Source organism: Curcuma longa, chromosome 2 (genome assembly GCF_044706935.1).
Source record: "Curcuma longa cultivar G26 ecotype Majalengka, Jawa Barat chromosome 2, ITB_CL_G26_1.1, whole genome shotgun sequence".
In the NCBI taxonomy this organism is placed as follows: Eukaryota; Viridiplantae; Streptophyta; class Magnoliopsida; order Zingiberales; family Zingiberaceae; genus Curcuma; species Curcuma longa.
Genome location: NC_133862.1, coordinates 11,988,306 through 12,015,666, shown reverse-complemented (window position 1 = coordinate 12,015,666; position 27,361 = coordinate 11,988,306). Strand labels below are relative to the sequence as shown.

The 27,361-nt window shown below is 35.8% G+C and overlaps 2 pseudogenes; both read left to right on the top strand.

The window, feature by feature from the left end:
* Positions 1-5,281: 5,281 nt before the first annotated feature.
* Positions 5,282-6,927, top strand: LOC141821883 (7-deoxyloganetin glucosyltransferase-like; annotated as a pseudogene).
* A 9,223-nt stretch (positions 6,928-16,150) lies between these two features.
* LOC141821942 (7-deoxyloganetin glucosyltransferase-like) lies at positions 16,151-17,905 on the top strand (annotated as a pseudogene).
* Positions 17,906-27,361: the final 9,456 nt, after the last annotated feature.

The following is a 27,361-nucleotide window of genomic DNA, read 5'->3' as shown; positions in this document are numbered from 1 at the left end:
TAATGGAAATGTAGAAATCTAATTAAAATTGAGTTAATTAATTCAATAAATTTTAATTTAAATAATTATAAATTAAAAAAATACTTTATTTTATATTTTAAAATATAAAAGTAATAAATTATATTTATTAAATTAATAAATTATTTTATTAAAATAATTATTTGAATAAATTAATTTACTAAAATACATATAAATTTATTTTAAATTTAAAAAATTAATGAATTATATTTATTGATTTAATGAATCATTTTATTAAAATAATTATTTTAAGGAATTATTTTATTAAAATAAAATTAACTAATTATATTTATTAATATAATGAATTATTTTATTATAATAATTATTTTTATGAATTATTTTATTAAAATATATATTATTTCGACAAATACACCGTAGATGATAAGCCATCGGTTCACGAATTTCTGACATGCACGCTCTTGGAAGATAGCTGTTGAGAAAGTGAAGGAACTTGAAAAGCACTCAAAAAGAGAATTAGAATGGCACCGAGAGTGGGTCCCGACAAGCCACTTCGACGTTCAAGTTATGATTTTGTGTGAGGAAGAAGTTTAATGATTGGAAAAATAGAGTTGATGTATACATACCTGTGTTCATAGGTATATATATGCAACCTTTTATAGAGTTGATCTTTGAAACATTAGCATCTGTTTAGAAAGTATTCTGAAATACCCGTTTCAGATTTAGAAAGATTCTGATCATCAATTTTGTTTGGGGACATTTTTCTATCTTTTAGAAGAAATAGTCTTAGGATCCCCTGATTGCGCAGGCCGATCGACTTTTGAGATTAAGAAGACTCTAAGGTTGAGACTCGAGGTCGAGATGGAGTCGGCGCGTGATGCCAAGTGAGTACCGAGATTGGAACTCGAGGTCGAGATGGGGTCGATGTGTGATGCCGAGTGAGTGCCGAGATCAGAACTCAAGGTTAAGATGGGGTCAACGTGTGATACCGAGTGAGTGTTAAGATTGAAACTCAAGATCGAGACTCGAGGCCGAGATAAGGTCGGCGGGTGATGCTGATTGAGTGAGTGCCGAGATCGGAACTTGAGGTCGTAACTCACTTGGCATCCTGTGTCTAGCGATAGTCGTAACTCCGTAAGTTCAAAAAATGTGTAGAGATTAAAAAAATTGAAAGTAAGAACTTATTATGTTTAGATGTACCGATCAGATGCAACTTAACTTTCTTGATGTTGAATGCAACTCAAAAATTTGAAAGAGCTTTTACTAGGCTTGATAAGCAAGATACATGGTTTAAAATAGATCTTCAGATATAGATTGACATATTATTTTGATTGATAAAGGAGAGGTGATATTTGGATCAAATGATAAACCTAAAAGATAATTGAAGACTCTTGATGAAAAGTCAACAAGTGCAAATTGAAATAATGTAAGACTTTTGCTTCTCTATTGTAAGTTTTTTATAAGCTAATATTAAAAGTTTTAGGATCTTTGCATGTCAATTACAATACTTTTACACATAAGATTAATTTTATTTATATCATTTTGAAGGATTGGCAAGAAAGTGATGATCTTGATGTGTATTCGATGTGGATTAGAATGAAAAATAAATTTGAAAAGTATTGGGGAAATCCTGAGAAGATAAATAACTTGCTTTTCATTATGGCAGTGCTTGATCCAAGACATAAATTGAGTTTCATAAAATTTATGTTAATTGAATTATATGAAGATGAGAAAGGTATAAGAGTAGGAAAGATAATAAAGGATACTTTATTTATTTTGTACAAAAATTATAAGGAAAAAATGGAGCCTCAAGATAGTACCTAAAGAGTTCATCTATTTCAGAATTAGCTGACAATGATAATGACAATATTGAAAAAAATATAAGTCAAATGAATTTTAAAAGACAATCAATCCTTTGTAGTATAAGAAACAAAAGACATAAGTTTTTTCTACTTTTAATATTTAGGATAATGGAAGCAAAATTGTAATAGATTTTCTATACTTGCTCAAATTGCTCATGATATATTAGTCATTCTAATATCAATAGTTGTTTAGAATCCCTTTTCTTCAGCAAAAGGTAGAATCCGCCATCTTAGCGACTCCACATGATCGACTCCATAACCATTTGTAAAGAAGTAAATCGGGAAGCCGCAGTTGGCCACGACGGGGGAGAACATTGCCTCAACTTCGCCAAAATTCAATCCTTGTCCATTTCAACAAGTCTACTCCATCATAATCAATTCAACTATACCTCAGGGGCATTAGAATTCCCTTTCAATACTAGTAGTAGGATACTTATTATTTTAGAGTTTATTGACTCTTAAAGTGGTAGAAAGCCTTATTTGTACTCAGGATTGACTTCGATTAAGTTTGAAGTCAATTAACATTTAAGAAATTTTATAAGTTATGGAAATAAATTCTCTTTAAAAAAAATATAATTAGATTTCTATTTTTAATTATGAACTTAAAAGTATTTCTTTATTTGACTTATATTTTTTATTAGAATTCTCAAAATTATAATGAACTCCTCTTCTTTGACAATACCGATGTATGGATCAATAAATAATATAATAATCTATGATATATTTTAAATATTTTATTTTATTTAGAAGTGCATTTACTTAATGATTATCTTGTTCAGATGGTGAATAACAAATCTTTACTTCTTGGTCCCATTAGGGACAAGTACAACTGCACAAGGAGTCAAGGACAAAATAAAATCTCCACGTTGCCATGTCATGCATGATTTCAATCTAATTTTTATTCTTTAGTCGAAGTATAATTATATTATCATCTCTTAATTGGCATTTGACAAAATTTATAATTCTTAATTTTAAACTTATAGTAGTAGACTAGTGGTTGACTCATGACCGATTGTATAACTGATTGACGAACTAAAATATGATATGTATTTACTTCAGTTAACGTTGAGTTTAGATCGATCGTTGATGGTGAAATGTAAGAATATGATTAATTTTAGATAATTGATTTTGTGATAGGTAAGAATATAAATAATTTTGAGGTATTTTATTAGTTAATTTTGTAAATACATAGAGAAAATAATTTTATGAATACAAGGGAGATATTTTGATTTTTTTTGATAATTTATTGAACCATGTTATCTAATATTCTAACTATCTATTTATATACTCTTGGATAAAAAAAATTGATCAATCGACTACTCAACTTGATTGCTCAATTGAAAAGTCGAACAAAAAGATGAGTTGTCGATTGATCAACTCGAGTTACTCGACTGCTAGACTAAAAAATTTAAGAGAAAGTGTTTCACGTGACTAGTGCTCAACTTGACTGCTCGACTTAAAATTTTATAGAAAATATATCAATCGATTGCTATAAATCATTGACTGATACACTTAAAAAATTGAACAGAATATTTAACAATCGACCATTGGACTCGATTGTCCATTAGTTGATTGTTGAAAATAGTAATCGATTGATACTTAAAAAAATCAAATAAAATATTTCGTAATTGATTGTTAGATTTGACTGCCCATCATCAATTGATTGCTAATTTAAAATCTAAATAGAATGTTTCATAATCGATTGTTGGACTCGATTGTCCATTATCAATCGATTGATGAAAAATAGTAATTGTTTGATAGACTTAAAAAACTGAATAAAATATTTTATAATCAATCATTGAACTCGACTATTCATCATCAGTTGATTGCTAGAAAGAAGCAATCGACTACTAGACTTAAAATTCCAAATAGAATATTTCATAATCGATCATTGGACTTGACTGTTCATTATCAATCGATTGTTGAAAAGAACAATCGACTGATAGACTTAAAAATCGAGTACAATATTCCATAATCCATCGTTAGACTCAATTATCCATCAATCAATCGATTGTTGAAAAGCAACTGATGTTTTATCAGTTCAATTTGTTCGCTTTTTGTTGGAAAGTTCGATCGGTTCGAGATAAATTCGATTTGTTCAATTTTTTTTGAGAAGTCTTTTTGGTTCAATTAATTAAATTTTTTTTATTTATTTGATGTTGATTAAAAATATTCGATCGAATTAATGGTAATGAGTTAATTTATATTGAACTATATAATTAATACCACTAAAATATTATTAAAAATTTTTAAAAATCTAAAATAAAATAAAAAATATTTTTTAAATAAATATTAATAAATAGACCTAACTAACCATTTAAATATTTGTCTATTTACTTGAGGCTCAACTCTAATGTAGATTTGATTCAGTCAATTTGACAATTCTTGGAAGATTGACCTTTAACTTTAACCATCCAAGATGGTTATGGTTCATGATTCAGCATTGCTGATTCATGATTTGATTCACGATTCATTACGGTTCTAGATGATTATTATTATTTTAAAATTATAAATTTATATAAATATATATAAAGATGGACTTGTATTTTTTAAGTTTTCTACCTATCTCCTAAAATTTTAAAAGAGTATCTCAAATTTTAGAAGTAACGCCGTCATCAGTACCTTTTTATGTCTCAGGCGTCAAAATTTTTTTAGATTTATTATCGATAAATTGAATATTGGTTATTTCCTTGCCATCGAGATGATAAATATTCTCCTTTCATTATAATTAGAGAATTGAAGCATAAAATGAATAAGATTTTGAAATTAAGAGTAGAAAAGATGATATGAAAAATGATGAAATTAGTTCTTTATTTATAGAATTTAAAGAATAACGAATATTAAATCATAACTATTAATTAAAAAATAATTAAATAATCATATTTATTAAAAATAAAATAAAAATCCCTCTCTTCTCAACAATCAGAATGACTTTCATTCCTTCTCTCTAACTTTTAAATCACACTAACATAAATAATCTATTACATAATGAAAAAATTATATTTACTCTCTTTTTTCAACTATTAAAAATAATAATATGATAAAAAATTTGATTAATTATTAAATAATTAATTAATATATAAGAATATTAGTTTGGTTGGTTAAGATATTTAATTTTCATTTGGGAGTTGAAGGTTCGAGTCTTGGCAATAATTTTTTTTTTTTAACAATTTTATAAAATTTGCATCTATAAAACAAACCAACGATTAACTGTCGATTTGATCCGACCGTTAATATGTACATGGATAACCAGTCAACGGGTAACCAATCCGCGGACTCTGTTATGGGTTCGGTTAGGATCCTGCCTGTGGCAAGGCTACTCTACTCTAATGGGTCACGGCATGTTGACACGGTTTTGGTTAGGATCGATTACAAACTCAGCCCGTGGCAGGTCTATTAATTCTTGGCTGTGGTGCGGCTAGAGCGGATGAGGAGAGAAGGGAACAAGTGTGACCATGGGAGATGCCATGCGAGACGCTCCGAGTCAGCCGGAGAAGAAGCCTCACGCAGTGTGTATCCCGTGCCCCGGTCAGGGTCACGTCACGCCGATGATGAAGCTGGCGAAGCTCCTCCGGTTCTACGGATTCCACATCACCTTCGTCAACACCCACTTCAACCACAAACGCCTGCTCCGCTCCGGCGCCGTCGTCCCTTCGGGTGCTGCCGACCCGGGCTTCCGCTTCGAGTCCATCCCCGACGGCCTACCGCCCTCCGACACCGACGCCACGCAGGATATCCCCTCCCTCTGCGACTCCATTTCCAAGTACGCGCTCCTGCCGTTTCTCGACCTCCTGCGCCGCCTTAATGCCGACGGCGGCGACGCGCCGCCGGTCTCCTGCATCATCTCCGACGGCGGAATGAGCTTCACCTTGGACGCCGCCAGGGAGCTCCGCATCCCTGAGGTCGTCTTTTGGACTTGCAGCGCCTGCGGCTTCATGGGCTATCTCCACTACCAACACCTCATCGACCGCGGCCTCACGCCCTTCAAACGTAATCGAATCTTGTTGTGTCTCTCTAAATTTCTGAACAATTAACTAGCTTAATCAACAATTTGTGTGTGTGTATGTTTATAGACGAAAGCGACATCACGAACGGATTCTTGGATACTCCGATCGATTGGGTGCCGGGAATGAAGAACATGAGGCTGAGGGACATCCCGTCCTTCATCCGGACCACCGATCGGGACGACATCATGCTCAACTATGGCAACCGCGAGGCACAGCGCGCCGCCATCGCCGCAGCGGTAATCTTGAATACTTTCGATGAGCTGGAGGGATCGGTCCTGGAGGCGATGGCGGCGATCCTCCCCCCCCCCCCCCCCCTCCCCCCCGATCTACACCGTTGGCCCACTCTCCTTGCTGCTCCAGCACCACCAGATCCCTGATGCCCTCGCCTCGCTCCGCTCCAACCTTTGGAAGGAGGAGAGCGGGTGCTTGGAGTGGCTGGACGGCCGCGCGCCGGCTCGGTGGTGTTCGTCAACTTCGGGAGCATAACGGTGATGAGCAACGAGCAGCTGGTGGAGTTCGCGTGGGGGCTGGCGGACTGATCAGAGTACGAGTTCCTGTGGGTGATCCGTCCGGATCTGGTGCAGGGGACACGAGGCGGTGTTGCCGGCGGAGTTCGTGGAGAAGACTCGGGAGCGCGGGATGCTGGCCAGCTGGTGCCCTCAGGAGGAGGTGCTGGGCCACCCCTCCGTGGGAGGGTTTCTGACGCACAGCGGCTGGAACTCGACGCTGGAGAGCATCGTCGGCGGGGTGGCGATGCTGTCGTGGCCCTTCTTCGCGGAGCAGCAGACCAACTGCAGGTACGCATGCACGGAGTGGGGGAACGGGATGGAGATCGACAACAACGTGAGGAGGGAGGAAGTGGAGGGGCTGATAAGGGAGCTGATGGGGAACGGAGAGAAGGGGAGGGAGATGAGGAGGAGAGCGGCGGGGTGGAAGGAGGCGGCGGAGAGGGCGGCGCGGCCTGAGGGCTCGTCGTTCCTCAACCTGGCGAGGTTGGTCGACCTGTTACGCAACTTCTGAATGCAGCTCAAACTTTGTCGTTTCCCTCAACAATAAATAAGAGGTTTTTGCTTTATTTTATAGAGGGAAACCAATGAAGTGACCAAAGACTGAGACGACTGTTCAGCCTGTTCTCCTGTATAACAACTTTCTACTGTGTAATCATTAAAATAGTCCCCGGGGTAATGGTGCAACGGTAGGACATCCGGGTTGTAACCTAGGGACCCGTGGTTCGATCCCCAGTTACGGCGTATTTGCAGGAATTTTTCCTCCAAATGGGGAACGCAATCAAAGGATGCTGGGCATCTGGATTGACCGCCGTATGCGCTTCCCGATTTACCCTGGTGATCGGTGGGAAACTTTCGTGGGACCGGGCCGATCACCCCCAGAGATGTTGGCTACTGGGATTATCATTTTTGTTGAAGTGTCTTATCCCAAGTGGTAAGCATGGAGACACCTGTTGCTTGAGGTTTCAAGTTCGAATCCTCTTAGCAACATATATTTGTTGACTGAGGTGCTGTGCGATTCATGTGTTAGTTCGGCTAAAGTGCTGTTTCGGCAGTATGCTCTTATCAACCTAGTGGTACCGTGCCTCCAAAAAATCCCTTAGGGGGTTTTCTGATATGGGGCCGTTTCGGTGGTGGTTGTCTTTATAAAAAGTTTACCCACTACAGTTTTATCAATGCTCGCTTGCCCGAGGGTATAGAGCAGCGGTATCCGTAACTGAGGTGCCAAGTTCGAGCCCTCTTATTGCCTAAGTGGTACCAGACCCCCAAAAATCCCGAAAGGGGTTTCTGATGTGGGGCCGGTTCGCCGGTGGGGCTGGTTACGATAAAAAGTTTACCCATCACAGTTTTATTAATTTGTTGCCCCCACGGGCGGGAGCAGCTGGTCAGGGCATGGGAGCTTGCAGCATGAGATAGGCGGTTCGAAGGCTCATGGCGCACATGCGATAACATCAAAATGTGTCATGTTTCCAAATCCTTCAACCACTATGCCCTGGCCAGTCCCGCATTCACCGTGATTTACCTCCTCACAGATGGTCGGGGGGCCGATCGTGTAGGGCCGCTAGGTTGGCGGATTCCAACCTTTTGCAGCATTAAAATAGCCTTTAAATTTATGGCAGAAAATCAAAATAAAAGAGTTAATATAAATCAATTCTCTTGCTCATTTACTTTGAATGTGAGCTATTCTGTTAAACCATCTTTCATTAAATTATTAGATAGAACAAAATTCACTGATTGTTCGAGAGTTGACAGTTAGCAAGATGCTGACGTTATAGATTTGTATTATTTTCGTCGTTTGTGGTCCCCAATGAGTCGATAGATCCTGAAATGATTTATCTACTTTACTCGGAGCCACCAAAAAAAAAAGGAGAAAAAAAAATGACGAATTCCTTACAGAAGAGCCAAAATGGGAATGCGATGGCATGACACCCTCCACGTCCATCTGAAGCAAAAATGAGAATGTGATGGCTTCTAAGTCGATCAATATCTTATACCTTCTCGATATATCTTTTTATAAATGGTTATGGGACCGATTGTATAAGATCACTGAGATAACAAATTTCACTTTTTGCTGAAGGGAATGCGATGACTTGTAGTACTTGTCAATTTATATCATACAGCAAATTCTTAGAGCTATAAATAAATTATGACGATTCTCATTGTTCCGGCTAAATACCGGAGATGATTAAGCCACCAGTCAAAAATTATGCCACTCAGACCACGACAAACCTTGCTGATCAAGTGAACCTAAAAAAGAAAGACACTAAACCAAGAGGGTTAGCTGGCCGTCGGAGATTTCCGGGGTCACTCCGACGCTCAAGTCAGTACTGGGATCAAGAGGAAGAAGGAACAGTAAAGCTTGAAGATGCAGAAGATTCCAGAGAGTCTTCTCATACTTGTGTCGAAGTCTATATACTCACGGGGATAGATGGCGGTGAGGCGAGGCATCTGGGGAGACAGATTCTGTACATTCCTGACAAGTGCGCAGACATGCCAGCATCTAGGAGACAGAACCTGCAGGCCTAGTAATCGGCGGGTAACTTGAGTGTGCGAATCATCCTTGTCCTTTAGCGGAGAATAGCAACTTGAGCAGGTATAAGCCTGACAGCTTAGTAACTGCCCTCCTTTTATAGCGAGGCTTGCATGTGTGCGTGTCTTGTAGCAGGGCGTCATGTTGCTGCCCTCAGATAGGGAAAGTATAAGGACAATGGTGAGATGGGAGGAGTGGCACAGTGAGTTCGGATCTGTCGAGGCAGGGTCAAGCAAGGTAAGCCAATACAAAGTACCAGCCGAGCCCACCTTTGTGAGGCTAAAATAATCGAGTGCAGGGAGGCCGAAATGGCCAAGTAACATGGAGACCGATGTGGCCGAGCAGCAGGGAGTTGAAATGGTCAAGTAACATGGAGACCGATGTGGCCGAGCAGCAGGGAGCCTGAAATGGTCAAGTAACATGGAGACCGATGTGGCCGAGCAGCAGGGAGAAATGGCCAAGTAACATGGAGACCGATATGGCCGAGCAGCAGGGAGGCCGGGATGACCAAGCAGCAGGGAGACCGAGATGGTCAAATGGCATGGAGGCCGATGTGGCTCTCGGCCAAGCAGCAGGGAGGCCGAGATGGTCGAGCACCAGAGAGGTCGATGGCCAAGCGGCAGGGAGACCGAGATGGTCAAATGACATGGAGGCCGATGTGCCCGAGCAGTAGGGAGTTGAGCAGCAGGGAGGCCGAGATGACCAAGTAACATGGAGGCCAATGTGGCCGAGCAGCAGGGAAGTCGGGTTGTCCAAGCCACATGAAATCCGAGACAAGACCAGTCATATAGGGTCCAATCGTTGACCATTGACCGTTGACTATTGACCCTTGACTTGCCAAGTCGGATGGATTATTAAACATGAAGGTTGATGTGGCCGAGCAACAGGGAGGCCAGATTGACCAAGCAGCAGGGAGACCGAGATGGGCGGGCACCAGGGATGTCGGGTTGTCCAAGCCACATGAAATCCGAGACATGACCAGTCATATAGGATCCAACCGTTGACCATTGACTGCTGACTATTGATCCTTGACTTGCCAGATCGGATGGATTATTGACTTTCCTATTACCACATCAACCCTAAGAGACACGTCGTATCACTCATGGTAGAAAATTTTTATTAAATGGTAAATCAAATAAAAAATTAATATTAATGTAACTTTATCTAATGCGGTAAGAATCTACCAATGCACTACCGAGTGATAATATCGATTTTTTTTTTCTCATGACATAGTTGACTATGTGATGAATAATACATATGAAAGAGTTCGCCAAGAATAACATCGAAAATCTTGATAATAATAATTTGAGACTTAAAACAAAGGCAAAGGGAGGAATTAGTTTACATGGGCTTTAGCTCGGAGGTCATTTTAAATTTTTTATTTGAAAATGGATTAAATAGAAATGATGAGATTAAAAGGAATAAGATAATAAAATTTACATTAGAAATAATAAGCTTTAGTGATGGTTGGTGCAATCGATTTTTAGTTTAGAGTTTTAATATTTGATCAATATGTTTGATTGTATAAGTATGAGAGAGAGGTTGTAGATACCATCGATCTTTGATTAAGATTGATCAAGAGTTGATCTAAACAAGTCAAAGGTGATAGGATGTTTGATAATTAATAGAAGTTATAGCAGGTTACAAGAAATCAAATGTTAGACAAGAGTAAAAATACTAGAAGAGTGAAATTTAAGCAGATGTAAAGTCCAAGCAGATCAAAGGATTGAGGGGACAGGATGTTTGGTAAGCTGAAACTCCTAATGGAGTAAACTTTAGATTGATGTTAATATCCAAGAGAAGTAACTTCAAGGTAAAGCGGAAGTTGTGAAGGAATTGAACTCCATGCATACAATTAAGAAGCCTCAGTAAGTCATGTATATTAAATATTAGATAAGCCTAATATATTAGGTGGACTAGGTATTAGTATTCTATGATGTATTCAGACTAATCTTTGTATTGCAGGAAAAATAAGTTTTCTGATCACCAAAAAAGGTTTCTGGTCAACTGGATGTTTGACCACGGTTTAGCTCGAATTGGGTCCGATGATAGCTCTAAAATCAATAAAAATCAAATTAATGCCAAAATTCACCATTAATTCACAAAAATTATAACAATCCTTAAATAATGCAATATAGGACAATTAAAGTCAAATTTATTCAATAAATAATTATTTTCAATGTACCCAAAATTGAATCAATTTAATTCGTACAAACCCTAAGTCATCAATGTTCTAAGCGACTAGAAGGAAATCCGAGCGATCTAGACTCTAGGATAACTCTTCGATCAAGATAACTAATGATATGATAAATAATATTTAGGTCTAGGAGATCAAAGGAGTCTCCAGGCACTTAGAGGATTAAGTCATCAAGGATATTCAAAAAGTTATTTAGACGACGATTGACATGTAAACTTCAGGACAACTGTAAGTGCTTTAAGGCGACCAAAGCATAGATAAAAATGAGATGAAGACGTTGGATAATGGTGAGTTCCGAGCGACCAAAAAGCACTCTAGTCACTCAGAATATCAGTATGTAAATAACTTCAAGTAAATAGTGAACACAACACAACATTCAGTACAACTCTCAAATTTCTCAAAATTAGTATTGTTCTAGTGATCTAAGAGATTTTAGGATGAGTGTTGTATGCATTCAGGACTTTCAGAAGCAATCTTTTTGTGTAATTCTTATTCATTATTTTATTCTTAGTCTTATATGTTTTGTATTTATGTATTGTTAAAAAGATCAGGGCTTATAACAGATTTTTTCACTTTTGAAAAATTTCTGATCAGGAGAAAAATAATGACTTGCATTCAAGATATATATAAAAGCCGTGGAGAAGGAATCCTGAAGAGTTACTAGATCACTTAAATTTTAGTTTGCCTTTGTGATTTTATTGTTATTACTTTTATTTCATATTTTCGACTGCATTCTAATAATTCAAGATGATTAAGTTAAATAAGTAAAGTATTATTTATTTCCTCTAGTGCATTCTGAATCCTACACATAATAATTCACGGCAAGATTGAAAGAAAATCATAACAAAAATGCAAAGGAAATAGTTGCAAAATCTAAAATTAATTGCTCGTGAAAAAAAACTTGTGAATTAATAATAGTATATAGATATATAAAGCATTTTAATTAAAGGGTATTATAATCTTTCAAATTTATTCCTTCACTAAAATTCATAGTTTTTTTTTCCATGGGATGAAAGATGTATATTTAAGTTGAAAATTTCTTGCATGCAACATGTGAGATAAAAAAAATAGTCGTCATAATTATGTTTAATGATTTTATGATTTTCACTCAAAAACTTTCTACATTCACTCTTTGAACAAGGCAATGCATAATTTTTTTTAAAAGGAGTTAAATATTAAGAATGATACAATACCAATAATGCTAATTAATAAATATTTCAATTAGATAAAATAAAATTATGATAAATATGTATATCAAAAAAGAAAAATCAAATAAAAATAATTAATAATATTAAAATAAAATAAAAATATATTTAAGTATAAATATTAATATAATAAAAAGTAGAACCTAATAAGAGGAATTATATTTTCCTATTAGAGATTTCTTAAATCATGCCTCATGTATTTACGATTATTATTTTGACAAAATCATTCTCCTATTATTTATATATTTTCTTTCAAATTACCTACAATTTTTAACTTTTCCTTCCTAATACGAATCATAAGCTCATTTACATGGACAATGATTAAATTTTTATGAAGGTATATATTTTGTGTTAATTAGGACAATTGGCCTCCAAGTAGTTAGTTAAATTAAATTAAGATATTTTGATGGGTTTGACAAAGAATTTCATCTGGGTATTCTTATCTATTAAATTTGTAAAAGACTTGTTAGATTACTTACGAAGTTTGTGACTCGATTAAGAAAATTCTATTAAGGTGAATTTTAAAAGGAGGAACATAAAACAAGTTAATGGTTCGGCTTAGAATAAGGAGAGCTTTATAGGATCATATTCAACCTTTATATTTGTCTATGCTATTAATATATGCATTCAATTTACAATGTGGTCTCATCCATCTCGGCGGTCTTTAATATCGGTCCCCTAGTATTTAAAGAGAGAAAATCATGATGATCAAAGAAGATTTTATTTCCCGAATGATTGGTCCCCTCTATTCAATTTATAAGGACTTTGACAGGTTGTATAAAAGATATTGTTAACCTACCGTTGTTCACCTAGCTCGCCGGTCTTTAATATCGGTCTCTTAGTATTTGAAGAGAGTAAATCATGACGATTAAAGAATATTTTATTTCCCGAAAGATTGATCCCTTATTCAATTTAGAACGACTTTGACAGGTTGTGTTAAGGAATATTGTTAACCTACCGTTGATGTCCTTATGGTGCTGAAGAATTGACACGCGACCTCACCTTTGAGCATGCCAAAATTTAAATAGTGTGTCATGCTGTTTATTTGAGAGGACGAAAATAAAATTTTTTTCTATTTGCTTTTTTTTAATTATATATTTTTTACCTAATGGATAGATAGATTTATGTATCCGTGTGGATCATTTTTTGATATACAATTAAAAAGTAAAATTATAAAATTTATTGCATAATTCAATACATTATTTTTTTTACCACTAATACATCGATTCAAAAAATTAATTATATATGTCTAACAATTTTGATACAAATTGAAAGTTGCAAAAAAAAAAATTCTTAATTTTTATCCAATTATAACTCATAAAGGCGAGATAATTAATGTAGCCATTGAAAATTACTTAAGAGGTTAGGAAATTAATTGAATTTTCATTATTACAGTTGATAATACAAGTTCAAATGGCATTGTCATCAATAGTTTAAGAGAAAAAATGACTAATTGGATTCTACTATTTTGAAGGGAGAATATGTTCATATGAGATGTGACTTATATAATCAATTTGATTATTATTGATAACTTAAAAGATATAAATTAATGTGTGATGATGATTAGAAATGCGCAATTCTTCTTTAGATTAAGCAATTTCAAAAAATGTGTAAAGATTTAAAAAATTGAAACTAAGAACTCATTATGTTTAGATATACTAATCAGATGAAACTTAACTTTCTTAATGTTAAATGTAGTTCACAAATTTAAAAGAGCTTTTGATTGGTTTGATGAACAAGATTAATTCATGTTTTAAATTAAATTTTCAATATACATATTGACATATTATTTTGAACAATAAAAGATAGGTGATACTTGGATCAAATGGTAAACCTAAAAGAGAATTGAAAACTTTTGATGGAAAGCCAACAAAAGCATATTGGAATAATTAATGTTAGATTTTTTGCATCTCTATTATAAATTTTTTATGAACTAAAATTAAAAGTTTCAGGATCTTTGTATGTCTCTTCCAATACGTTTGCACACGAGATTAGTTCTATTCATACCATCTTGAAGGAGTAGCAAGAAAGTGATTGTTGGTGCAATTGACCTCTGGCCAAGGTTGATCAGGTTGACGAAGTTTAAGTTGACTTGAGTTGACTTTTTGATTTTTGATCAATATGTTACTTAGATGTTAAGTCGATCAAAGTTGACCAGATATTTGATAGTGAAGAAGAATTAAGTAGGTCAAGGTTGACTGAATACTTGACAACGAAGACGACCAAATGAGTCACCGTTGATTGGACACTTAGCATATAAGAGGAAGTCCATGTGGGTCATAGAGAACCGAACACCTGACCTGAGATGAAAAGTCCAAGTGAGTAATGAAAAACCAAATACTTAGCACAAAACGGAGAATCCAAGTGGATCATAGTTGACCGAACACTTGATGATCGAAAGTCTAATAAGATGTTGACACAAGTAAAGTTCAAGTGAATCATGAATGATTGAACACTTGACATATGGATGAAGTCTTGACAGGTCAAAGGTGACCAGATGTTAGACAATGATAAAATTTTAATAGGTTAAGATTAATCGAATGTTAAGTGATAAAAAATCTTATAAATTGATGAGGTCAACCAAATACTAGACAAGGATGAAATTCCAACAAGTGGAGGTTTGACAAACTATTTTAATGTGTTTGACGGTTCAAAATATTAAATACTTAGATTATAAAAAAAAAATACTTATATCAAATAGAGTCGGATGAGGCAGGATCTATGCATGTTTTATTATTATTTCTCTAGCTATTAATGTGATTGAGTTGTTTCACCTAAAACTCTATAATAGTATTTTTAATGATAAAATAATAAGAAAAAAAATGGAGAGTTTCCTTATTTTTTGAAGTCCATTTATACTAATTAATTATGATGTTATGCGGTCCATTCACGTCCCCACAAATGACATGATGGTAAAGCGAAAGATAACTTCTCAGACAGCGATCAGGGTATCGGATCAATTCCCATTTAATATATTTTATGTATATGGCTATTTTTTAAATTACTTTTAAGATTAATTAAATGGTAAATATTAATTTTTTGATCTGAATTATTTAAAAAATTTATTAAATTAATATTTATCATTTTTTAGTTCACATCAAATTTGTAAAAAATTTTAGAGGATAACTCTAAAGAATTTTAATAATCAAGATTAATTAAATAGTAAGGGTTGAATATTCTGAATTATTTAAAAAATTATTAAATTAATATTTGTCAATTTTTTAACTCACATCAAATTTGTAAAAAATTTTAGAGGATAACTCTGAAGAATTTTTTTATAATTTAAGATTTTCATAATTTCTAATTCTTCGAATTGAATTATTCCTTGATCCAACTCCATATAAATTTTACATTGATCACTGGATAAATTTGAAAAATTCTTATATTGAAACCACTAATAATCGATTTTTACAATTGATCCATCGTTATAGAGTGTTATGTTCTATTTGAGTATTCGAACTATTTTAATAAAAGATAGAATTCGTCACTACTAGCGGTCACACACGATCGGTCTCATTATCAATTATAAAGAAATAAATCAAAAAACTTACAGTTGACCATGATAAAAGAAAATATTATCTCAGCTTCATCAAAATTTGATTCTTATATATTTTAGGATATTCAAACCATCTTCTGTAAAAAAGACCAAAAAGTAAATCTATTCGAACCATAGACTATAATATAGTCGTTCTTATTAGGTGACCATCTGATTTATATAGATAATCATATTTCATATTATTTGTTATAATTTTTTTATTATATAGAAATATATACGTTCGAGTCGAATCTGCCATGAAAAATTCATATAGTGCTGGCTTGGTGTGATGCTGGTCAATTAAAGCTGCATCATTTGAAATTTTCGTTTTGGTCTTTCATTTTGTTTGCTAATGGCGAAAATGCCTCTTTCGTGGCTTTATATTGAGGTGCAGGCCAGAACAGAGGAGCAAGGACAGAAGGGAGAAGCGTGGCCATGGGTGACGCTCCGAGTCAGCCGGAGAAGAAGCCTCATGCGGTGTGCATCCCCTACCCTGCTCAGGGCCACGTCACGCCGATGATGAAGCTGGCGAAGCTCCTCCGGTTGTACGGCTTCCGCATCACCTTCGTCAACACCCACTTCAACCACATGCGCCTGCTCCGCTCCGGCGCCGTCGTCCCTTCGGATGCTGCCGACCCGGGCTTCCGCTTCGAGTCCATACCCGACGGCCTCCCACCCTCCGAAACCGACGCCACGCAGGATGTCCTCTCCCTCTGCGACTCAATCTCCAAGCACGCGCTCCTGCCATTTCTCGACCTCCTGCGCCGCCTGAACACCGACGGCGGCGACGCGCCGCCGGTCTCCTGCATCGTCTCCGACGGCGTCATGAGCTTCACCTTGGACGCCGCCAGGGAACTCCGCATCCCTGAGGTCGTCTTCTGGACTACCAGCGCCTGCGGCTTCATGGGCTACCTCCAGTACCAACGCCTCATCGACCGCGGCCTCACGCCCCTCAAACGTAATCGAATCTTGTCGTGTCTCTCTCTAAATTTCACAAAAATTAACTAGCAATCAACAATTTTGTTTGTGTGTATGTTTATAGACGAAAGCGACATCACGAACGGATTCTTGGATACTCCGATCGAATGGGTGCCGGGAATGAAGAACATGCGGCTGAGGGACTTCCCGTCCTTCATCCGGACCACCAACCGGGACGACATCTTGCTCAACTACGGCAACCGCGAGGCACAGCGCGCCGCCATCGCCGCAGCGGTAATCTTGAATACTTTCGACGAGCTGGAGGGATCGGTCCTGGAGGCGATGGCGGCGATCCTCCCCCCGATCTATACCGTCGGCCCGCTCTCCTTGCTGCTTCAGCACCACCAGATCCCTGACTCCCTGGCCTCGCTCCGCTCCAACCTTTGGAAGGAGGAGAGCGGTTGCTTGGAGTGGCTGGACGGCCGCGCGCCGGGCTCGGTGGTGTACGTCAGCTTCGGGAGCAGAACGGTGATGAGCCACGAGCAGCTGGTGGAGTTCGCGTGGGGGCTGGCGGACTCAGAGTACGAGTTCTTGTGGGTGATCCGACCGGACCTGGTGCGGGGGCACGAGGCGGTGCTGCCGGCGGAGTTCGTGGAGAAGACTCGGGAGCGCGGGATGCTGGCCAGCTGGTGCCCGCAGGAGGAGGTGCTGGGCCACGCCGCCGTGGGAGGGTTTCTGACGCACAGCGGCTGGAACTCGACGCTGGAAAGCATCGTCGGCGGGGTGGCGATGCTGTCGTGGCCCTTCTTCGCGGAGCAGCAGACCAACTGCAGGTACGCGTGCACGGAGTGGGGGAACGGGATGGAGATCGACAACAACGTGAGGAGGGAGGAAGTGGAGGGGCTGATAAGGGAGGTGATGGGGAACGGGGAGAAGGGGAGGGAGATGAGGAGGAGGGCGGCTGGGTGGAAGGAGGCGGCGGACAGGGCGGCGCGGCCGGGGGGCACGTCTTTCCTCAACCTGGCGAGATTGGTTGACCTGCTACGCAACTTCTGAATGAACTCAAACTTTGTCGTTTCCCTCAACAGAAAATAAAGGATTTATTTTATAAAAGGAAACCAACGAAGTGACTAAAATCCGAAATGTTTAGGCGACTGTTCGGCCTTTCCTCTGTGTAATTTGATGGCTGTCTTTACTAAAACTCTTTTCCTCTTTAATCATGTCTTTATCTAAAACTTTTTCCTCTTTAATCATTAATAACCTTGAAATTGTCACTCGTACGGTGCTCTACGGATCGAATCGATACAATACGAGATTATGCTCTTTTAATAAGAAAAATATGAAAAAAAATATAGATCGGTATCCAATGAAACATGATTAATTTCAGTATGAATAAATTATGAAGATTTGATCGTCGATATTTAACAGCGCGAATATTATTTGAATTCAAATCAATCATTCCAAAATTAATATTAATTTGAAGAATTAAAATTTTAAATTATAAAGAAATTTAATAGCCTTGACATTTTTGTCAGAAAATCATTAATAGACTTTCTTTTTATTGTAAGAGTTGTTAGCTAGTAGAGATCATGGGCTTTTAGGGAGAGCCCGCAAACATAGTCCCACATCCAATGTACATGGAAAAAATCATAGGGTTAAAAGGATGAAAAGTATCTCCATTGGTATGAGGCTTTTTAGGGAGAGTCCAAGAACAAAGTCATGAGGACTTAGGCTTAAAGTGGACAATATCATACCATTGTGGAGATATTTAATTCCATCGGTACTAACAGGTGGTATCAGAGCGAGATCGCTCTTCATCGGACTAACCGCCGGATGAGCCATGATCCAGATCTAATCATGTGGTTTGAACCTTAAATAAAGGAAGTGAGCGCTCCCGTGTTTGAATCAAGAGAACCAGACACCAGGTGAGAAATCCTAGTAGGTCGGGTGGACCAAAAAGAGGGGCAAAAAGTAGCTGCGGCTAGGTGGGAAGTCCTAGTAGGTCGGGTGGACCGAGGGGCAAAAAGTCCTGGTGGATCAAACATCAAAACGATGTTGGGGGGCCTGTGTTCCTTTGTTTGAGGGGGGGATTGTTGGGTTGCAAGGGTGCAAACATAGTCCCACATCTAAAGTACATGGAAAAGATTATGGGGTTAAAAGGATGGAAAATATCTTCATTAGTATGAGACCTTTTGGGGAGAGCCCAAGAACAAAGTCATGAGGGCTTAGGCCCAAAGTGGATAATATCATACCATTGTGGAGATATTTTGATTCCATCGGTACTAACACACATGAAATCCGAGACATGACCAGTCATACAGGATCCAACCGTTGACCATCGATTGCTAACTATTGACCCATGACTTGCCAGGTCAGATGGATTATTGACTCTCCTATTACCACGTCAAACCCTAAGAGACCCGCCGTATCACTCATGGTAGAAAATTTTTATTAAATGGTAAATCAAAAAATTAATATTAATGTAACTTTATCTAATGCGGTAAGAATCTACCAATGCACTACCGAGTGATAATATCGAAATTTTTTTTCTCATGACATAGTTGACTATGTGATGAATAATACATATGAAAGAGTTCGCCAAGAATAACATCGAAAATCTTGATAATAATAATTTGATGTTGAGTTGCAAGGGTGTAAACATAGTCCCACATCTAAAACACATGGAAAAGATCATGAGTTTAAAAGGATGAAAGATATCTTCATTGGTTTGAGGTCTTTTGGGGAGAGCCCAAAAACAAAGTCATGAGGGCTTAGGCCCAAAGTGGACAATATCATACTATTGTGGATATATTTTAATTCCATTGGTTCTTACATTTGAGACTTAAAATAAAGGCAAAGAGAGGAATTAGTTTACATGGGCTTTAGCTCGAAGGTCATTTTAATTTTTTTATTTGAAAATAGATTAAATAGAAATTAAGAGATTAAAAGGAATAAGATAATAAAATTTACGTAAGAAATAATAAGCTTTAGTGATAGTTGGTGCAATCAATTTTTAATTTAGAGTTTTAATATTTGATCAATAATATGTTTGATTGTATAAGTATGAGAGAGAGGTTGTAGGTACCATCGATCTTTGATTAAAATTGATCAAGCGTTGATCTAAACGGGTCAAAGGTGATAGGATGTTTGATAATTAGTAGAAGTTATAGCAGGTTACAAGAAATCAAATGTTAGACAAGAGTAAAAATACTAGAAGAGTGAACTTTAAGCAAATGTAAAGTCCAAACAGATCAAAGGATTGAGGGGACAGGATGTTTGGTAAGCTGAAACTCCTAATGGAGTAAACTTTAGATTGATATTAATATCCAAGAGAAGTAACTTCAAGGTAAAACGGAAGTTGTGAAGGATTGAACTCCATGCATACAATTAAGAAGCCTCGGTAAGTCATATATATTAAATATTATATGACCCTAGTACATTAGGTGGACTAGATATTAGTATTCTCTGATGTATTCAAACTAATCTTTGTATTGCAAGAAAAATAAGTTTTCTGATCACCAAAAAAGGTTTCTGATCAACTGGATGTTCTAAACGACTAGAAGGAAATCCGAGCGATCTAGACTCTAAGATAACTCTTCGATCAAGATAACTAATGATCTGATAAATAATATTTGGGTCCGGGAGATCAGAGGAGTCTCCAGGCACTTAGAGGATTAAGTCATCAAGGATATTCAAAAAGTTATTTAAACGACGATTGATATGTAAACTTCAGGATGCATGACTGTAAGTGCTTTAAGGCGACCAAAGCATAGATAAAAATGAGATGAAGACGTTGGATAATGGTGAGTTCCGAGCGACCAAAAAGCACTCTAGTCACTCAGAATATCAATATGTAAATAACTTCAAGTAAATAGTGAACATAACACAACATTCAGTACAACTCTCAAATTTCTCAAAATTAATATTGTTCTAGTGATCTAAGAGATTTTAGGATGAGTGTTGTATGCATTCGGGACTTTCAGAAGCAATTTTTTTGTGTAATTCTTATTCATTATTTTATACTTAGTCTTATATGTTTTGTATTTATGTATTGTTAAAAAGATCGGGCTTATAACAGATTTTTTCACTTTTGAAAAATTTCTGATCAGGAGAAAAATAATGACTTGCATTCAAGATATAAACCGTGGAGAAGGAATCCTGAAGAGTTACTAGATCACTTAAATTTTAGTTTGCCTTTGTGATTTTATTGTTATTACTTTCATTTCATATTTTCGACGACTGCATTCTAATAATTCAAGATGATTAAGTTAAATAAGTAAAGTATTATTTATTTACTCTAGTGCATTCTGAATCCTACACATAATAATTCACGGTAAGATTGAAAGAAAATCATAACAAAAACGCAAAAGAAATAGTTGCAAAATCTAAAATTAATTACTCGTGAAAAAAAACTTGTGAATTAATAATATCCCGAGCCAAAGGAAGCCTGGATCTACTTTCTAACTGCTATTTCTTCGAAACTTGCTTATCTAGGAAGGATTCTGGGCCCCTTATATTCAAAGACTTCAGGAAAAGGAGAACGTAAGATGAACAAGCAAGATTGGCAGATAGTGAAAACAATTAAAAATTTAGTTCAAGATCTTCCTGAGCTTGAAATACCACCGCCGCATGCAATAGTTGTTCTGGAAACGGACGGATGCATGGAGGGATGGGGTGGCATATGCAAATGGAAAGAAAGCAAAGGCTCTCCCAGGTCTGCAGAAAAGATTTGTGCCTACGCTAGCGGCAGGTTCAACCCTATAAAATATACAATCGACGCTGAGGTACAAGCTGTTATTCTATCCCTTGAAAAATTCAAAATTTATTACCTGGATAAGAAAGAACTGGTAATCAGAACAGATAGCAAGGCTATTGTTCAATTTTACGAAAAATGTTCAAGTCACAAGCCTTCCAGAGTGAGATGGTTAACACTCACGGATTACATCACTGGAACTGGTATATCAGTAAGTTTTGAGCATATAGAAGAACAGCAAGTGATAGTTGTTCAGGAGACACCATCAGATGAGGAAAGGGAAATGGAGCAACTAAGAATGGAGAATGATCTCCTAGGTATGCTCAATAAAGAACAGGAGGTAAAAATCTCAGACCTTGGTAGGCAAATCCAGTTAAAAATAATTAATAATATTAAAATAAAATAAAAATATATTTTAAGTATAAATATTAATATAATAAAAAGTAGAACCTAATAAGAGGAATTATATTTTCCTATTAGAGATTTCTTAAATCATGCCTCATGTAATTACGATTATTATTTTGACAAAATCATTCTCCTATTATTTATATATTTTCTTTCAAATTACCTACAATTTTTAACTTTTCCTTCCTAATACTAATCATAAGCTCATTTACATGGACAATGATTAAATTTTTATGAAGGCATATATTTTGTGTTAGGATAATTGGCCTCCAAGGAGTTAGTTAAATTAAATTAATTAAGATATTTTGATGTATGCTTGACAAAGAATTTCATCTGCATGGGTATTCTTATATCTATTAAATCTGTAAAAGACTTGTTAGATTACTTATGAAATTTGTGACTCGATTAAGAAAATTCTATTAATTAAGGTGAATTTTAAAAGGAGGAACATAAAAAAGTTAATGGTTCGGCTTAGAATAAGGAGAGCTTTATAGGATCATATTCAACCTTTATATTTGTCTATGCTATTAACATATATGCATTCAATTTACAATGTGGCAAAAAGTGACTCTCATCCATCTCGGCGGTCTTTAATATCGGTCCCCTAGTATTTAAAGAGAGAAAATCATGACGATCAAAGAAGATTTTATTTCCCAGATGATTGGTCCCCTTATTCAATTTATAAGGACTTTGACAGGTCGTATAAAGGACATTGTTAACCTACCGTTGTTCACCTAGCTCGATCGGCGGTCTTTAATATCGGTCTCTTAGTATTTGAAGAGAGTAAATCATGACGATCAAAGAAGATTTTATTTCCCAAAAGATTGATCCCTTATTCAATTTAAAACGACTTTGACATGTTGTGTTAAGGAATATTGTTAACCTACCATTGATGTCGTTATAGTGCTGAAGAATTGACACACGACCTCACCTTTGAGCATGTCAAAATTGAAATAATGTCTAAGTCCTGTTTATTTGAGAGGATGAAAATAATTTTTTTTCTATTTACTTTTTTTTAATTATATTTTTTTACCTAATGGATAGATGGATTTATGTATCCGTGGATCAATTTTTGATATACAATTAAAAAAGAAAAATTATAAAATTTATTGCATAATTCAACACATAACTTTTTTTACCACTAATATATCGATTTAAAAAATCAACTATATTTGTTTAACAGTTTTGATACAAATTGAAAGTTGAAAAAAAAATTCTTAATTTTTATCCATTTATAACTCATAAAGGCAAGATAATTAATGTAGTCATTGAAAAATACTTGAGGGGTTAAAGAATTAATTGAATTTTAACTATTACAGTTGATAATACAAGTTCAAATGATATTGCCATCAATAGTTTAAGAGAAAAAATGATTAATTGAGATTCTACTATTTTGAATATATTCATATGAGATGTGTGACTTATATAATTAATTTGATTATTATTGATAACTTAAAAGATATAAATTAATGTGTGATGAGGATTAGAAAGGTGCAATTCTTCTTTAGATTAAGCAATTTCAAAAAATGTGTAAAGATTTAAAAAATTGAAACTAAGAACTCATTATTGTAACGCCCGCCCTTCTGGCTCTCTAAGAGCGGGGTTACTTACTTACTTACTTTACTTACATTGCTACCCTATTTAGCAATAATTAAAAATTTCTCTAACTTGTGCGGAAACTTTTCTAACATACTCAATTATTACTTGTATCAAACATAGTTGCTTTTCTTTCTTTCAGACTTTTCTTTTAAACTCTTTTCTTTCCTTTTTATACTTCACCAGTCGACTATCCATATCCCCAGTCGACTAGGAATCAGTCGACTGCCCATAGCCTCAGTCGACTGCTCAGTCGACTGGCCTATAGTTTTCACTCGACTGATTTTTCTGTGAAGTTCGAAATCAAGCATCAGTCGACTGATATCTGTGCCAGTCGACTGATATCTGGATTTCAGAACTTCTACAGCTTCATACATGAATCTAACTCCATTTAAACATCCAACTAAAAATTATAAAATAATCTAAAGCATTTCTAACTCTATTGACATGCATAGGATCATAAAGGGACTTCTTAAATTCTCTAAAACTAATCTAGAAACACAAAGTATTAAATCCTATGTTTCATATGCCAAGAGTATCAAAAGGTAGCAATATCGAAAACAGATCATGCATTGGTTCATTTCATTGCTTTGTAGTTACATGCATATTTATTGAAAAGACATGGAATCACAAGGTGCTACTAATACTAATCAGAACTAATCTTATTGATTATTAACAATGGAAATACCAAAGAGAAATCTAATGAATGAAAACTAACAATTCATGAGATCTTCTTAACAATGCATAAAAGTAAAATCTCTAAGTTCTCTTATTAATTTAATATCTTAATTTGCTCTTAGCAAATTCCCAAGGCTTTCCATAGTCCAGGCATCACACACACTATCATGCATCCCCTTGTCGCCTTCCTTCATATAAGCTTTCCTTTTCCTTTATCTGCAGTAAGAGGAAATGCAACTATAAGCGGATAGCTTAGTAAGTACTATCTAGCTCACAAAAACTGAGATGTGCATATATATACGGGAAGTATGAAAACTACATGCTCATGATAAGAAACTTTTTCATGCTTTGAAACTCTTAAAACATAAAACATGTGATCTTTCATGCTCAAGCTACAATATCATGCAATTACTAAAGATTCTCATTACATAACAGGAAATTGCAAATGATACTCTTTCTTAACTAAACTTGCTGAAACTTGAAACTTTTATAAAAACTTTTTGCAAAACTTGCTTTACTTGTCTTGAATACTTAAAACTTATACTTGAAAATAATAATCAACTTTCTCTTGGGGCCCAGGCGTAGTACCAAAGCGCGCTCCCTAATAGAGATTGGGGTAGCGAGCCACCAATCCTAAGAGGGTAAGGACCTCGGTCCTACCAGGGCCAAGACCTCGGAATTGGTCACCTGGATTTGTTTTACGACAACCTCGGAAGTCGGGTACTAGCCTTTTCAAAGTAAAATACTTAATATCTTTTTCTTTTCTACAATACTTGGCATTTCTTCAAACACTTGGTATGCCTAAACCTCTAAATCCTCGGATTAGAGATTCTTGGAAGGCCTCGGCCTTGTAACTTTCTTATAATATGATCATATAACGATAAAAATATGCTTTTGATCATATAACAAAACTTCTATGCTTAAAAAAAACTGAGATTTCATGCTTAACTTGAAATAGAGATTTCTACTAAATCTTAACACAAGAAATATGCCAAATAAATTCTAAAAGCATGAAAACGACTTCGAAACTACTCTTACTGCAGGTGAGCAGTACTTACATCGATTCTTGCACTTACTACGTGTAGATCACGGGATTTTTAGGGAAAACCTACGATCTTTGGAGCGTTGTAAGCCTTTCCTCCGCGTGGTTGTGCGTGATTTCTCGTGGAAACTCCTTAGGAATCTCTTCTTGGACCACCTTGGGTGTTAGATGTGACCTAGGAGTCTTTGGGGACGCAAGAAAGGGGAGGGGAAGCAATGACGGCGAAAATACCTAGGGTTCCCGTCCACCCTCGCGCGAGTAATATTTATAAAAATCGCGCATCAGTCGACTGATCTTAACTCCAGTCGACTGATCCATGACTGATCCATGCTCACTCGACTGATTTTTCTGTTCGTTCGGGATTTTAACACCAGTCGACTGCTATAATACCAGTCGACTGATGTAGCTTATAATTAAGTTATCTTAGCCCACTTGGTAGTGCACAGTTTGGTTGTTGTGCAGGGTCACAGGTTTGAATCCCACCTACTCCCTTTTTCTTATTTCTTTTGGAAACTTGCTAAAACATCCTTAAAAATTCTTGAAAAATTCTATAAAATTCCTAAAATTATTCTAAGCATTTATAAATATTTAAAACCTATTTTTAAATATTTATAAATCCTAGAGATGAATTTACGGGCGTTACATTAGTTACAACGTTTGCACACAAGATTAGTTTTATTCATACTATCTTGAAGAAGTAGCAAGAAAGTGATTGTTGGTGTAATTGACCTCTGACTACGGTTGATCAGGTTGACGAAGTTCAAGTTGAATGGAGTTGACTTTTTGATTTTTGATCAATATGTTACTTAGATTTTAAGTCGGTCAAAGTTGATCAGATATTTGATAGTGAAAAAGAATTAAGTAGGTCAAGGTTGACTGAATATTTGACAGCGAAAACAACCAAATGAGTCACGGTTGACCGGACACTTAGCATATAAGAGGAAGTCAATGTGGGTCATAAAGGACTGAACACCTGACTTAAGATGAAAAGTCCAAGTGAGTCATGAAAGACCAAATACTTAGTACAAAACGGAGAATCCAAGTGGATCATAGTTAACCAAACACTTGATGATCGAAAGTCTAATAAGATGTTGACACAAGTGAAGTTCAAGTGAATCATGAATGATTGAACACTTGACATATGGATGAAGCCTTAACAGGTCAAAGGTGACCGTACCAGATGTTAGACAATGATGAAATTTTAATAGATTAAGGTTAATCGAATGTTAAGGGATAAAAAATCGTATAAATTAAGGTCAACCAAATACTAGACAAGGATGAAGTTTCAACAAGTCGAGGTTTGACAAACTATTTTAATGTGTTTGACGGTTAAAAATATTAAATACTTAGATTATAAAAAAAAAACTTATATCAAATAGAGTCGGATGAGGCAGGATCCATGCATTTTTATTATTATTTCTCTAGCTATTAATGTGATTGAGTTGTTTCACCTAAAACTCTGTAATAGTATTTTTAATGATAAAATAATAAGAAAAAAAAATGGAGAGTTTCCTTATTTTTAGAAGTCCATTCATACTAATTAATTATGATGTTATGAGGTCCACTACACGCCCCCAATAATAGTAATGGCATGACGGTAAAGCGAAAGATTAACTTCTCAGACAGTGAGGGATCAATTCCCATTTAATATATTTTATGTATGTGATTATTTTTTCCGATTACTTTCAAAATTAATTAAATAGTAAGTGTTGAATATATCCTAATTTTTTTTGTTACTTTCAAGATTAATTAAATGGTAAATATTGAATATCTGAATTATTAAAAAAATATTAAATTAATATTTATCATTTTTTAGTTCACATCAAATTTGTACAAAATTTTAGAGGATAACTCTGAAGAATTTTAATAATCAAGATTAATTAAATACTAAGTGTTGAATATTCTATTGTTTTTTGATTATTTTTAAGATTAATTAAATAGTAAATGTTGAATATCAGAATAATTTTAAAAATTATTAAATTAATATTTGTCATTTTAAAACTCACATCAAATTTGTAAAAAATTTTGGAGGATAACTCTGAAGAATTTTTTTTATAATTTAAGTTTTTAATTCTTCAAACTGGTTATTCCTTGATCCAACTCTATAGAAATTTTACATTAGTCACTAGATAAATCTAAAAAATTCTTATA